The sequence below is a fragment of the Paroedura picta genome, chromosome 8 (genome assembly GCF_049243985.1).
Source record: "Paroedura picta isolate Pp20150507F chromosome 8, Ppicta_v3.0, whole genome shotgun sequence".
Classification (NCBI taxonomy): Eukaryota; Metazoa; Chordata; class Lepidosauria; order Squamata; family Gekkonidae; genus Paroedura; species Paroedura picta.
Genome location: NC_135376.1, coordinates 32449275 through 32465944, shown reverse-complemented (window position 1 = coordinate 32465944; position 16670 = coordinate 32449275). Strand labels below are relative to the sequence as shown.

Genomic DNA, 16670 nt, shown 5'->3' with positions numbered 1-16670 from the left:
TTTAATTGGAAGCTACACCTAGAAAAGAGAGAGACATTTACAGATAAGCAACAATGCAACATGCTTGGAAGACACTCTTCTCTCATTCCCTTTGTGTGTTTTTTCATACTTTCTCTGCTAGCAGTGATTCAACAAGTAGGACACTGCTCCAAAGCAGTAGTGCAATTAGGTAAATCTGACCTAAATAGACAGATGCCCCCTTTAAATAGCAACACATAATTAAAATAGAAGCCTTCAGCTTGCTTTAGAGTCTCCCTTGCCAAGTTTGTGATGTAGGCCAGCTCAAAGTCCGGCTGTGGTGTTGCTACTGCTTCAGATACTTCACGTAAGGTGTTGAAACTGCTGTCAGGAAAGAGGAAGAAAGGTTGAGAACAGCAGAATAGTCTATTATGTGTGTAGACACAGGAAATGTCATAATCTGTGGTTTAAACAAACCACATGGTGATATCCAAATGCAACCAATATTTTACCTACTTCAGTGCGTTATTTCTATCCAGTATACTCTGTAATAATTATTTCACAATCATAGTATGTTTTTTTAATGCTGCCTGGCTGTCCAATGGTTTGTAATTGTAGTGTTCTGATTTTTTTTAAATTATGCCCATTTCAAAGAAGATGTCATAATTTCCATGTATTAGTTATGTAAACTATATGCTGATATTCAGTATATTTCTAAGTATCACTGAACATAATTTGTATAAGTCTCAAGACTCCTTTAATTTCTAAATTGCAGCTGTTTGTTGCCACACCTGCCTCAATGTCTTGCAAGGGTTGAGGATGAAAGAGTGCAACATAGGGTGATTTTGGGATACTTATGATACGCTATTGGGATATTCTCAGCCTTAATAATAAATCAGGCTATAAACAGTTTGCAAATTATTGTTTCACCAAGCAAAATAGCCTATTCAGTGATATAGATGAGTTAGTGAGTGTTGACTCTGCAGCTGTTGGCTTGCACATTTTATGCTACTGCAGAGATTAATTGAGCATTCTAGTTAAAATAAAAACAGTGCACTGTATTTAAGAAGAGAATTAAGGGACTTTAGTGAGGTGTGCAATATATAGGGCATTTTATATCATAGTTGCTTTCATGCTATACTACATTACTTCTTTAATTTGTTTATTTGGTACTGTGAAAGAAATTGAGGGTTGCTTTCCTTTATATTCATAAACACATTATGAAAATACTGTGAATCCTCAACAAATGTAAGTAAGTTTACTCGGGGAGCACTTTTCTGTATTCAGATCAGTGTTTCATTTCACTTGTTTCATTATCCAAACCACGAAAATTAAGAGAAGTGATGCGTAAACAGAGAGAACTTTAACTCCCCATGTGACCAGCAAAAAATGTTTCATTTTCTGGCATCTAAGCAAGGCTTGTGAGCTTTTAACTGCAATACATGGAGTCCCCCCCGCCAACTGCTTTGATGTTTGAATTGGCAGAATGCCTGTTGCTTTATGTTCAGCATATGCTTTGATATAGTCCATTGCGTACCTTTAGCATCATCCCTCAATTCTTCACTTCTCTAGTTTCACTTCTCTATCCCCACCATGGGTGGGGATAGTTTTGTGTATTTGTGTAGTTTCTGCATGAGAATGTCTGAGCCAGATTTTGCCCATTCACGTTTCAGTTTTTGTGATAGGATGATTGCAGAGCTTCTGTGTTGCCTATTCACTCTCTCTTCATGGTCTTTGTGGCAGAACTGCCTATGTTATTCTTTTCACCCTTTACATGCCTACAATTCCTTTAAAAAATGCCTGTCACTATTTATTTTGAAATGTTTCAATCCAGCTTCTCAGCCATGACTTTCGAAATACAGACAAATACAGCACAACACAGTAAACTAGCATCAATAAAAGATTACCAAAAATGTCTCTGATGTGTGTGAGTATGTAGCAATTGTCTGGTTTCTGGTCTATCCTCACACTGCTCAGTTTCACTTTGCCATTAATGAAAAACATAGTAGAGGTTTGTTCCATAGACTTGTCAATATGAATTCCAAGTCACATACATAAATTCCCATAAAATTAGCAAATTGAGCAGGTGCTCTGTTCAAGGAGGAAAGAGGCAAATGGGTGCACAGGGACTCTTCCTCCTAATTTCTCAGAAACTACCCACTGTTTAGAAACTCCTACAGAGTCCATTCAAGAGGACTAGCTATATGTCTAGACTTTCATAGAGTCAGTGACATGGGAAAAAGTGAGAAAAATATACTTAAACAAGAGTATGGTTGAAGTTGACTCGCCTTATGTAAGGCTGCTTTCTATATAAATAGTGTTTTTCCTCTCCCTATAGCAACCACTAGCTGGGACTTAATGACAACAACAACAAAATAGCAAGTGCTACAGATTGATGTTCAAATCTTACAGCTTGTGTCCTTGGTTGGGTTTTTGAACGTATTCCATATAACAGCACTTCTAAATGAGTTGTTCAGAGGCCTTCCTCAGTCATGACCCTCTGAGCTACAGCTGTCTAGAAAATCAACTGATGAGCTTATCAGCAAATCTTGTCAATCACCATCTTGGCCAAGTATTTGCAACTGAATGTATGTAAGGGTTTCAGTTCATACAGAAGCTGTACTTCGGAGGTACATGTTTATTGGTATTGTGGGGGGAGGAAGATAAAAGTTCTCATCAATAATGACACATTTTGTAGAGGGCAAATACGCTTTTGCTATACAGGTCATTGCTGTATAAATGCAGAACTTAATGTCACTTCGGAAAAGAGATAAAAGAGCTAAACAGCCTTCCTACTTCCACGTACTCCTCACCACATGCCTGCTTTGCATTGGTGTTAAGAGGGGAAAGGGTGGGTACTTTGTTTGCCTCAACGTAAGCTGTAACTATGCTAAAGTAGATAAGGATTCAAACAACAGTCTTAAAAACCTTTGGTATCCATGCATGCATTGAGGTCACTTTTAGATTTCACAATTTGGCTACTACTGTTAATTTACAGTAAAGATCAAGATTTTTCTTTTTGCAATCTCCATGCAGTTTCTCCTGCTCCATGGTAAGAGATGTTCTTACCATTGCTGTAGCAGCCTTAATGAACTCATTTGGCTCCTGTTCTAATCTTCCTGTTGCCAGGCACCCAAACTCTGGATATGAAATAGTGCTTGAATCTATATCTATGTCTCTCATCCTGCATTCATGCTTCAATTTCTCTTCCTCTCCCATTGCTTCATGAATATCTCATGCTCTCTGCTGCTTGCCTTCTATCGCTCTTTATTTGAGCCAGCGTATAAACTCAGCAGATGTTTCATTGAAACCTAGAATTAGCCATTGGTTATTTCAGTAATAAATGATTATCTAAGGCACTTAAAACTATTGCTTTATGTCACAAGTCCAAAATTTGGCTGCCTGTAAGGAAAAAGGGTGATTATAATTTTGATTTTTGAAATATGGTTACTTGGTAGATTCCATCCAGATACGGATTACCTATATGAGAGATCCAGAGGATAAAAGTGATTATTAAAATGTTTCCCTTACACTGCTAGAAAAAAGAAACAGAGTATCTGAAGTTTCCTTTGCATTCCAGGATACCTGCTGGTCTGTGGGTTGGTTGAAATGTTGTTTACAATATGTAACCAGCTTCTCGTGAAGTATTTACAAATGTGATAAGATTATATAGGTGCTTTTGAAAGGAAAAAAGTAGAGAGTTACTTCATGTTATTCATTACAGTGAAAATTTAGTCTTCCTCATGTAATTGAAGTAGCTATTTATGCCTTCTGTGGGCTAGGAAAGAACTGTTCAGGCCAAAAAAGAGCCTTGGGCCCTGTGTATCAGAGGCAAGACAATTAGGTTTCCTGCCACAAAACCCATACAGTCTTTAAATACTGATACAGGAACTATTTTTATTGTATTCGAAGATGACATAGTGAGAGATGATATTACATCTGTGGCTTTGAGGAAACATCTACAGTATGCTTGGTGGTTAAGATATTTCCACTGGCGTCCTAGACAGAGTCACGCCCTTTTAAATGTACTAAATCTAAAAGTCAGTAGATTTAGAAGGGTTTAATTATGCTTAGCCTTGCACTATTTGTTTCCTTTATGGGCTGTCTCAAAATGAATGCTCAGTTCAGAAGGCCCAGTGCAGAGTCTCCAAATCCTGGTTTGGAGCTGAATTGGGAATACTTAAATTTGGTTGATCCTTGGTCAGTTTCCTCTCCCTTTTCTGGTTGCCTGAATAGTGTGGCAACAAACAGTGAATGCTCCCTATAACCTTCAGACTGATTTTAATGTGTGAGTTGGATGAATAGGGCCTATGCCTGTATGTGCGTGTGCACGCAGGATTAAAAACACATACAAATATTTTATAAAATAAAATAAAACACAAACATAAGGAAGAGGAGTCAGTGACAATTAACCAGACAAAACTAAGTCTTCAGCTGCTGGCAAAAGACAGTAGTAAAAGGGGACATATTTATCTCCCTGTGAAGGGAATACCATAATGTGTGCCTGTTTGTTTGCTGGAATAATTCCTGTTTTCTGTAGATTGTGCACAATTCCTGAGGATTCTCTGCAGACTCCCCCACCCAATTAAATGCTATATAGTTACAAAAGTTTATCCCAAAATAAGTATGCTTTGAAGTAGGTTATTGCATTCTCTGTATCCCTCATAACACATTGGCTTTCATTTGTTCACATTACTTCAGATGTTCTCAGAAGTCTGCTGTGAGTTCATTTTCTTAATTTATTAAATTGGCATAGTTTTTTCCTGCTTTGGTTTTAAGAAATGTCACAGGTTTTGCAGTATTCAGAATTTTAGCTTAATTTCATAAAAAGGTAAAGGTATCCCCTGTGCAAGCACCAGGTCATGTCTGACCCTTGGGGTGACACCTTCTAGTGTTTTCATGGCAGACTCAATACGGGGTGGTTTGCCAATGCCTTCCCTAGTCATTACCGTTTTCCCCCAGCAAGCTGGCTACTCATTTTACCGACCTTGGAAGAATGGAAGGCTGAGTCAACCTTGAGCCGGCTGCTGGGATCGAACTCCCTGCCTCATGGGCAGAGCTTTCAGACTGCATTTCTGCTGCTTACCACTCTGTGCCACAAGAGACTCTCATCATTTCATATATTTTGTTTTAATTCTGGTTGGTACTAAATTTTTTTTTAAAGATCATCTTTACTTATACACCAATTATTTTGTCTTTCTATGACATTTACATGTACAGTAGAAATGGTTCCCTATGACTGATTATGCACAACAGCAGCTGCACCGGGTCCTTGTGATGGGGTGGTATGCCCCACTACTTCCTGAGTATGCACGGAAGACAGAATCCCCTGGCGCACATGGATTGCTCCAATGTAGCGTGCATGCATGCACAACGCGGGGGCTGGAAGAGCCCAGCACACTGCATGGTGGTGGCAGTGGTGGGGAGAGTGGGGGGCATGAGGGCCCCACCACACAATGCCAGGAGAGCGGCATGCTGCTCTCCTGCGGCATGCTGCTCTCCTGTCCAGCTCCACGGCTCCACAAAGCTGACAAGCATTTGCTGTCCCTACAGGGACACTGTAGGTCAAGGGAGGAGCTGGGCCCAAAGGCCCAACTCTTCTGTTATGCACAGGGCCAGCCAGGCAGGGTGTCCATGACAGGGAACAGGGAACTATCTGCATTTGCTTACCATGGGCCACCCGGAGCACTGAGTTGGGTCAGGGCTGGGAGGTGGCCGGGATGGCAGAAGCGTCATGCACAACCGGGGATTAGTCCTGCTTCCCTGCCAGCATGGCCTTTCTGCCACATGCATAATCAGTCTATATATTACTGTTTGATATTTCCCCTAGTATCTATCCTAATACATGCCACATTTAGCAATCAGATTACTTCCTTGTCTCTCTTAACAAATCCTTTTGTCCCACTACACCAGAAACCACAATACCAGCATAATGTAGTTACAACTCAAACTGCTCCCAACGACATCAAAAGCACAACAATAATATAAACAAGTGCTGATGGGGAAGGGAAGTTCCTTGTAAGCCACATTGGAGTTCCTTAGATTAGAGAAAATGGTATAAAAACTAACTCTTCTTCCGATGCAACAACATAGACATTCACTAATAATTGGGTCATCTCATCAGTCACAAGGTTGCTGGCTACTGGTCCACTGTCATGAGTCATGCATCATTTTGGCACTCCCTATTTATTTATTTTGGAAACTTCTATGCTGCTTCTCCAGTGCCAGGTTTGATACTGCTTACAACTCAAAACAGTAAAATTATAAATTATCTACTTATACATCTTGTATCTTTGGTGAAGTGACATCCCAGGATATGACATCCCCTTGCCTTTGGGGAGGTCACTGTCAACAATATAAGCACTATTGAAACCAACACAAACTAACCCTGACAGGTTTTCCCACCACATGTCAGCAGAAATTTGCTCCTCAGCCCCAGTGGTGTTTGTTGGTGATACCTCAGTACTCACCATGCAGTACTCACCATCACAGCCCCCCCCCCTGCCGTGCTGCTGGAGGGAAAGCAGTATCAGTGTCTCCTTACTCTGCCCATGACACTATTCAACATGATTGTATTCTTGGGTATGCCAGGGAATTGCATTTTGGAGTGGGGGAGCCACATGTACAAAGATCAATGAACCTTACAACAGCAAGCTTGCCATATTGGCTCAGTGAACAAGGGGTTCAGATTTTGCCCCTTTCCACAGTCAAAGTGACCACAAGGTAAAGTCACTTGGCAAGAATGTTTTTAAAAGGAAAAAAGAGAGATGCTACAGAGTTAGAACCTGTTTCTTACTCCAAAGAAACACCCACTTGAAGAAGAGAATTTGTGTCATGGCCCTTATGGCATGATGCCACCATTCTCAGTACAAACACCCCTCTTTATTCCACACAGACTTCATAGCTTCTTGTTGTGATTTGAGACATACACAAGTTGCTTTAATGGCACATAGATAAGTTGCAAATTATATTTCCATATGTATAGCCAGAGCCTGGAAGGAAGGAATGTTGCCCCAAGCACTCTGCCTTGCCACTTCCTTAACATCCAAGGTAGAACAAGGCTCAGAGTGGCCCACACTGTGTGATCATTGGGAAGGCATTGTAGTGGAAGATACAGGGTTTGAACATTCTATAAACTGAATTTAGATGTAAAGGGAAGGTGACATGGCACCAGTCCTCTGGTCATGGCAAGTAAGTAATCCACCAACTAGAGCCCAGAGGTTCTTCTCACTATCAAGTCTGCAGTCACAGAAAAGAACAGAAACCACAGTGCAGAATTCTCCTATTTTTAAATATTGACTTTGTAAATTATTTCTATTTGACACCAGTTCCTACTATCAAACTCTTCAAGCCAATACATTTATTTACAATGTACTGTTTCATGATGGTTCCATGTAAACTGCCCTGAGCCACAAGAGAGGGTGGCATATAAATATAATAAAATAAATATAATTAAATAAATAAGAGGCACAGACCAGAGAGAGAGAGAGAACATGCACCTGGAACTATAGGAGAAGGGGGGGGGGGCAAATGAAGAAGCAATACAAGTATGTGGCATTAAAACCTTCATGGATGAGTAATTGCATGGAAAAGCTACATGAAACCTTGCTGCTCATTTTGTCCCAATGTTACAACATTGCCATATTAGCATGGGAAAAAAAATGTTGAACATGTTATTAACACCCCCCTCCCCAATGCAGGTCTCTATTTAGCTTGGTACACCAGCAGGTATTGCAAAAGAAGCTGCAGTGGGCAATTAAGTTCTGGAGCCTTGCCCCCAGTTGTTATGCTTCATGTGTTAAAGGCTGGAGAAAACTGTACAGCTATAATAGTGTATGTGTATAAACAATTAAAACAGATTTTACTTCTATTTCTATTTTTTCTCTCCAGTTCCCTCCATTTTTACTCCCATAGGTTGCCTGGGGGTTCACTGAGCCCATTGGGAAATATGGAGGCAGAGGCTGTAAAGTGGCAGGGTGAGGCCTTCTGTTGCCTTCTGGTCCTGGTATTCAGAGGTTTACTGCTTCTAAATCTGGAGGTTAGCACCACAGCTAGTAACCATTGATAGACTTATCCTCTATGCATTGAGCAGGGGGTTGGACTAGATGGCCTGTAGGGTCCCTTCCAACTCTATGATTCTATTCTGTCTAATCCCATTTTAAAGTTGTCTCTGCCTATGGCTATCACTACATCTTGCAGTGACTTCCACGGTTTAACTATTTGTTGTGTAAAGTAGTGTTTGCTCATGTGCACAGGAGCTGCTATACAATGGCAACCTTTTCACTTTGGGGCAAAATTTTGTCAAAGATATAGAAATGTATAATATTAAATTCTAGAAATTGCGTATTTGTAACCATTTGTAGAGAGCATAGTTGCTTGTATATGCTTGGTGTGCATGGAGAAGAACGAACCTAGACTTGTCCTGCCTTGCACTAAGTTGAAGGACCTTTGCCAGAATAGGCTGTGTTCTACTAATTACACACCCAAATATTCTGCTAATTGTTTGGGGTTCCCTGTTGCATCTTCTGCCAGTGGAGTGGAGATCATGATTGATTTTTACATTAGTGAAATGAAAATATTGTGTGTCTCATGTCTCATTCTTCTCCCCTTCTAATGCAGGTGCAGAGTTAGTTTTTACCTCTGCTAAATAGGATCGTAAAGTAGCTTAGAACTGACATTAGTGGTGGAGAACTGGTTAACAAAAATTAAGATGCCTGTATTCTGTACATGACCAGTAGCCGGAGTTCATTTGTAATCAACTTCTCCATGCAAGAAAGGAAGGATCAGGAGTGAGGTGTGCATGTGAACCAGGCAGCAAGCCAGGTGCATCACATACTTATTTAACCATAGTTGTGTGGTTTGTCTGAATGCAGCCTCATTGTGTCACTTCAACAGCAGCTGCCTCTTAGAGAAAACAAGGTGCCACAGTGAGGTGCTAGAGCTCACAGGCATTATTAGATCCTACATAAGGAGTGTAGAGGATAGGATATCCTGCTGTGTGACTGATCTACACACTGATCTGCTTTGTTCTGACTTTACAGACTACTCTGGTTTTGCCTGCAGGGGAAAAAAAGTCATCCATATGCAAGAGCTGCTGGTGGTTATAAGATACTCTTAAACAGTGAAGCACGCAATGGGTGAAGAGAAACTGGTTTTGCAGAATTTAATGTGTGTCCCACTTAACACTGATACAAGGAGATGAACTCATAATTTGACAGTGAACTGCTGTTTCAGTCCTTTTTATTGCTGAGGCTTTAAGTGCACTTCCCAAAAACGTGATAGACTTCAGCACTGAAACCCTAACCTAACTTTTGTTCTTACAACAAAGACAGACATTGTTTCCACATCTGCAAAACACATTGTTCTAAAGTCAGCTCAGAGGATGGTGCCAGCGTATGAAATAAGGTGTTCATGAAGCTAAGGTAACTGTCATGTATAGTTTATGACTTTGGGCAACCGATATTAACTTTTGCTTCTGGCTAAATCCTGCAAAATATAATCCATTTACTATTTTCTGTTACTACATCAGTATTAAATATAGAGGTATTCACATGTTTGTATTCAGATCCCTTGCAGCTAGCATTCAATGCACAGAGCCTGCTTAGGTGTGTGACCTATTCAGCATTCATAATTTTCTATGTGTTTCCGTTGAGTTTTTGGCAACTGGAAATACACAACAGTATATAACAAGTACTTGCAAACTTGTGAGATCTCTCATAAGAGAATGAAGCAGTGATATAGGAAAATGCAAAAATGTGAAAGTTTTGAGCTTCCAGCTTCAAATGTCTATTGATTTTCAGACTTGAACCAAATTGTCACATTTATTGAACTACAATTACATTTTTCTGTCCTTTCAGTATAATGCCTGAAAAGCAGGTACATTTTTTGATTGCTGACTGCTTTACATTGATTGTGAGGAGAGTGAGTGGGTAGAATAATACCATCTGCATTATCTTGCTATAAAAGAATGCACAAAAAGATACTGGCTCTTTTTTCCTGTCCTATAGAATAAGAATAACTCAAGTGTGCTTTAGGTAGAGATGTATAATTTTGAAGTTTCTGCAAAGTTTAATTATGTTTATACAACATTTTTTCCCATCCACTGTCTTGTCCACATACTCTAAGCACCAATCTGTTCCATTTAATAATTCTGGTAAGGGCTTGGAGGAGGAGCTGGTCTCATGGCTTAGGTGGTTAACAACCACTCAGGGCGGCTGTCCCATCCCTGAGTGCCTCCTCCTCCTCCTCCTCCTCCAACTGGCTTGCCTGTCTGTCCAGCAGCTAGCCATTCACCTTCCGTCCCCCATTCCCTCCTCCTTCCACTTCCCTCCGAGGCTCAGAGGCTGCAGATCCCTGGTGCGTGAGAGCTGCCCCTGCCAGTGAGCTCCCTTCCCAGGGGCCTCCATCCTGCAACCTTAACAGGTCCTGAGGGAGGGGAGGGGGAGGCTATCTGGAGAGTTCTCCCCCACAATCTTGCACCCGTTGTATTCCTGAATGCCCTGGGTCCATACAGAGACCGCTTTGGCCTTTTCCGCCCATGTGGAATTGACCTCAGTGACAATGTTGGTGTCAGGAGTCAAGCTGAGCCCAGCCTGTAGAGTCCATGGTAAAGAGACATCCAAGATTCAACAGGCAGTTGAAAGTCCAAGGAAGAGCTTTATTAAACGAACACTAGAATCACTGGAAAGTGCCAAAACCTCCAGATCAAAGATCTTGGTGGTTACAAAATCAATAGACACTTCAGGGTTTTTATAGAGTATACTCGATGGGGGAGGGGGAACATAGGTATTTTGGTGGGAGAGCAGAAGGCACCAAAGGTGCCGGAATTCTCATCCGGCCAGATGGCTGGGCTCTAATCTCAACAGCTATATTTCTGTTGAGTCTTTGCTGTCTATGCAAGGTTGAAGGAACAGTTTGATAAGGCAGACAGATAGGAAAGCAGGGGAGTCTTGGAGCCAAAGGACAGATTTACAGTTTAACAATGTCTGGCCTTGCCAGGCTACAGGAAACGAAACAGGCATGAATTGGGGTTCAAGACAGTTGGTTGGAAGTTTTAATTATTAGTAATTTATTTTGAGGTTGTTGTACTGAATATATTTGTAGTGAATGATTTTTGTTGTTTCGAACTATATTTTTCCATGTTATATTGTATTTAATTATTCCACATTGCTTTGTGTCCCTTGTGTCAGAAACTGACTTAAAAAGACAATGCCCACCTTTTAAAAAGGAGCCCAGTGATGCAGTGTGGAAGCCAGAAAATTAGTACACCAAAAGAGAATGGAGGAGAGTTTTGAATAAGAGTAAAATAGTTGGGATGGGCACAAACCTAAACATTCTGGACCTGCCTACTCAGCTTTAAATGGTCTGGTAAAAATCCAGTAAATGTTCAGGGAAGGCACTTCACCTTGCTCTAGTAGAAGAAGAAGAAGAAGAAGAAGAAGAGTTGGTTCTTATATGCCGCTTTTTCCTACACGAAGGAGGCTCAAAGCGGCTTACAGTCGCCTTCCCATTCCTCTCCCCACAACAGACACCCTGTGAGGTGGGTGAGGCTGAGAGAGCCCTGATATCACTGCCCGGTCAGAACAGTTTTATCAGTGCCGTGGCGAGCCCAAGGTCACCCAGCTGGTTGCATGTGGGGGAGAGCAGAATCGAACCCGGCATGCCAAATTAGAAGTCCGCACTCCTAACCACTACACCAAACTGTTCCTCTCCAAAATAAAGTGTTTCCCCCTCATTGAGCTAGCTTTGTAGCATCATTTCTTTGTTATAAAATGAAGCTCATGGTCCCACCCTCCAACTGTACAATCTTTTTGGCTTTACTCAGCTCTAAAACTTTTTTCGAAGTTGTAAGAGCTCTCTTTTCTTTAACCTTTGCAAGAAATGGTGCTGAGGCATTGTTAACAGCAAATAAAAGATCTCATTTTACAAAGAGGAATAATGTTGTTGGAATGAAGAAATACAGCTTTTTCTATATAAATCATATATTATTTAAATAGAGATTCTTAGTACAGGCTTTAGGATTTTCATAAGATTTTCTTTCAGATTTTAAGTTTTGTTCTGTTATTGTTAGAAGAAACCATTATCCCCCTGTCCACTGTGGAGGGTGAAGCAGTATCTCACACATTAGTCTAAGGAAATCCTTTCTCCTCTTTTTATCTGGGCAGGGATCCTCCATCTCTCCTTAGAATAATTTTTCTTCTAATTTGGCCTGAACTTTACTGCCCACATTTCTACTGCCAAATATCTGCCCCACTGGGTGATTTAATTGTCAGTTTTCTAATGAAAGTTTCTTCTCAGAGCAGATGGTCAGCTAAGGATCACTCGGATTGTTCTCTGAACCGGTATCCGAATCAGAATTAGAATGAATCTCTCTCCAGCACACAGCTAGTATATCAATTCCCAATTAGCTGTTGCTGGCCAATCAGAATGCTCAGAGCAGCCTGTCGCTCTGGTGTTTTCTGTCTAGTGAAGATGTTTAACCCTTCACCAATTGATGCTGTTATTTCAGCACCTGAAACCTGATTTTCCAAGTGCCGTCTGTCACAGGAGTCTACAAACTGGGCCAATTTTTTGCTCATGAACCTGTTTGTCCCTATCCTCATGAAATACTGTACATGTGAAATGGTTTACCTTCTGTCCATGTGAACGTATTTTTAGTACTCATTATGGTGTCACACAGTGCTTTGTCCACTCTTGCTTTGTCAGAACATTCTCATTTATTGTCCTGTAGCCACTCAATAGTTTGCAGTGAACAATCAGGTTGCAGTGCCCACTATGAAAATAATGTAAAATCCAAGTTGAGAGAGAACCATGAGCCCAAATCATGAGATCAAAGGTGGATTCTTAAAAAATGTAATATATGCTTGAGAGGAGGATGTATATATATATTTATTTTGGAAGCATTGTTACATTGCTTCCTTTTGAGTTTTCCTTTCTGAAATGAGAACAGGAGATCCCATATTTAAAAAGAGCTTCCACATGATGCTGTGCATATCCTGAGCATGACTTCAGGGAATATCCTCTTCGAGACAAATCTAGTAGAGAGGACGAACGGTTCTACTTTAAAATGGCAGAGATGAGTTCTGCATTTCCTTCCTCCTACTTCCTACTTTTTAAAGAGCTTCTTTTTTAGCTGAGCCCTATTGTAGCTTTTAATTACAGCTTAGCTGGGAAGGGAAAGAAGGGGGAATAGGTGTTGCAGGGCCATAAGGGTGGGTCTAGTGCAATTGTTGTCATGTTGCCAGGAAACAGCACAGGGCCAGGCTGTATGGATTCCATTTCTCCCCACTTCCACTCAGATTGCTGCTGTGGCAGCAGAGGCAGGTTGTTACATTCCCGCATGGATCCAGCCTTTAAAGAGGCTTCTTCAGATTCTCCAAAATGCACCTCAGTACTGATTGATCAACCACAAGCCTTCAGTCAGTCTGGCAAATTTTGTTCAGCATTTGCTTTCAGGCTGAGAAAGAATTTTTACCTAATTGCTGCTATTTCACTACCATCACAGCTTGATGTTTGACTCTGTTAGACCGTTTATGCACTGGAGGTTTCATGCCAGGCTGCAGTCTGGAGTTTTAGTCATGGCAGGTTGCTCCACCTCTTCTTGCACCCACATGGGGAAGCATTTGGCCCGGTGCACCTCATCCGCCCCCGATTTGTGCTCCTGCACAAGAGCTGGGGCAGTGAAGTTCCCAGTGCATAAACTGTCTTAATATGGCAGACTTCAGCATGCTTAAAAGTACATTGAGAAGTGTGGTTTTCGGAATATTTCACAGTATTGCTGTTTGCATTGGAGCTTTCTAGATACCTTAGTTACAATAGAATCAGTGTTGTATTGCTATTATTGAACTCTTAAACACAGTTCACCTGTGGCAGGATATTCATTTTACCTCTTATTCTTTTTTACCTCTTTTTCTCATTTTCCCCAAACCTTATTTGAAGCCTGATTTTTAGGTAAGTAGGAAAGAGTTCATCATTTACTGTGCATGCTTCAGAGTATCTGCTTCCTTGTTACTTCTGGATGTGCAATGGTAGATCCAAACTTTCTTAGGAGAGCAGTGTAGAAGCTGTGTTTCTGCCAGTGGGAAGGTTTTCAGTTACCATTGTGTTTCAGTAGAGGAAAGCAAATATTTGAAATCAGACTTCTTTTTATCCTCTCTTGGTTGAATCCGTTTCTTAAGCAACTGAAATATTGCTGTATTTGAAACAAAAATCTGGGCTCATTCATTCATTCATTCATTCATTCATTCATTCATTCATTCATTCATTCATTCATTCATTCATTCATATACCACCCTCCCCCAAGGCCCTTGGTGAACAAATGAACTTGCTTAATACTAAGTTTCTTTCAAGGTGTAAGCTTTTGTGTGCACACTTACTTCCTTGTATGTACACTATACCTGATTTGTGTTTAAGTGTGTATACACTCTAACACTTATATATATCTTGCATAAAACCCTGTTGGTCTTAAAGGTGCCACTGGACTCAAACTTTATTTTGCTGCTGCAGATCAACACCTGAATCTGCTTAATATTAAGTGAGACTGTTGGTACCTCTGATCCATTATTGCCTTTGGTAACTGCCAGTGATTGTCCACCATGTGCAATGGCCTACACATTTATGAGAAGGAAAGCACTGGCAATTGTGCTAATATGGCTGTTTACATTTATTACAAAAGAGATGGGAGTTTATTGATTACTGACTCCAGATTAACACTGGATATGTTCTCATAATATTATGACATTTGTAAATTTGTAAACTGGGAGGCCCTTATATAAAGCTGTCAGAGCAAGTTTTTGTACATTTCTGTTGCCTGAAAGCTTTGCTTATTGCTCATTTAAGAGTACATTTTAAATTTGTTCTGATAGCTATAATGTAGTGTGAAATCTCCTGTATTCCAAAATTCATTGAACCTTACACTCTAGAGATGTGTGGATTTATTATATTTGATGGAAAAGAATCAGGCACAAATTGGCCAAATCCAGTCCGAATTGCCCCACCATTAGTTTCAATGGCTAAATCAAGCTTGTCCAAATTGCTGAATTGTGATTTGGCATGATTCGTTGATACAGACAAGTGGTGGTCATTTACATTTTAGAGGGAACAAGAGAAAGGGAAACACTTTTCCCACACTTGCTTTCCCACGTTTCTCATGCTTTCTCTGGGGGTTGGGAGGCATCCTCCCCAGACCAATGGCTAAGCTTTCTAATGGATTTTTACAAATGCATTGCAATGAGGTCTTGTAGCATGCATATCTTTTTGCATACTTAAACTCATCTTAGAGGGGATGGGAAGGATTTTGGGATAGATAGGTTTTAGCCAAGAGATCAGCCCTGACTGCTCCTTAGAAGGCAAGATCCTGAAGATGAAACTCAAATACTTTGGCCACCTCATGAGAAGGAAGGACTCTCTGGAGAAGAGCCTAATGCTGGGAGCGATTGAGGGCAAAAGAAGAAGGGGACGACAGAGAATGAGGTGGCTGGATGGAGTCACTGAAGCAGTAGGTGCAAACTTAAATGGACTTCGAGGAATGGTAGAGGACAGGAAGGCCTGGAGGATCATTGTCCATGGGGTTGCGATGGGTCGGACACGACTTCGCACCAAACAACAACAACAAAATTTTCTTGGTGAGGGAGGTGGAGGTCGATGCCGAGCCCCCCCCCCCAGATTGACTCTTTTAGCTCTCATTGCCTTATCATAATGATGAAGAAAAGGTGACAGACTGGCAAAGAATTTAACTTCAGACCCACCTGAATCTATCTTCATGATAAGGACAAGGAAGATATGAAAGTAATCAGTTGTGACGAACGTCCTCTGGATCACAACAACATCATACAGGCAGAAAAAAAAATCCTAAACGCTGTCCCTATTTATTTTATGGTTCAAAGATAAAAATATTATTCAAGACCTATTATGTTGAACCAACACACCTTGCAGTTAGGGTGTCAAAAGCATTAGAGAGCAAATTGAATCAGAAATGATACAAACATGCTGTGGACCAGCTCCTAGCATACTTGGCAGAAACTTCAGCTTTTGGCTCGTACCACTTGGTCTTCCATCCTGTGCATGAGCCAGCTGTGCTGGGAGTGGCAGTCAATAAATAAAAAATAAATAAATGGTTTGGAAAGAATAAAATATATTTGTTCACAACAGCAGACTGAGAAAATGAAAACTGGGCAGTTCCCCCTACCCCAAAACACCTTCTATCCTAAGCCTGGGAATACTAAGGAAGAGTGGCTTGCTACGGACATTCGCAGGGTCCTGTGCATTTAACTTGGGAGGACAGCGACCATTAGGCGGGATGATTATTTGCATCATGTAGCCCACAGACCTTCGGAAAAATGGTGCCAAAATCCACCATCTCACGTTGACTGAAACTTGCATGTTTGTATTTGCAAAGCCTACGAAGTGCTACGAAGTTTGTATTTGCAAAGCCATTTGCCACTGGGGGTGGTGATATCAGCTGCATTTTCCACTAGGACCCCCTTGGAAGAGATCTGCAGAGCAGCTACATGGTCATCAGTCTCGACCTTTGGAAGACATAAGATGGACCAGGCCACCTCGAAGAGGCAGGCTTTGAGTTACATGCATATTATATTCCCCACTTATAATGAATAGATAGAAGAGATGTTAAGTGGTCATAGAGACATAGATTTAAAAATCTACCCAGGATGGCAACCGTTCCCAAATTGACTCAGCACATGGAAAAATTTCCA

General features: G+C 41.0%; 1 protein-coding gene across 9 annotated transcripts in view; it reads left to right on the top strand.

Moving 5' to 3' along the window:
* PXYLP1 (2-phosphoxylose phosphatase 1) overlaps nucleotides 1–16670 on the top strand; it is a 103414-nt gene that overhangs the window by 55348 nt on the left and 31396 nt on the right. The gene's annotated exons all lie outside the window — the stretch shown is intronic.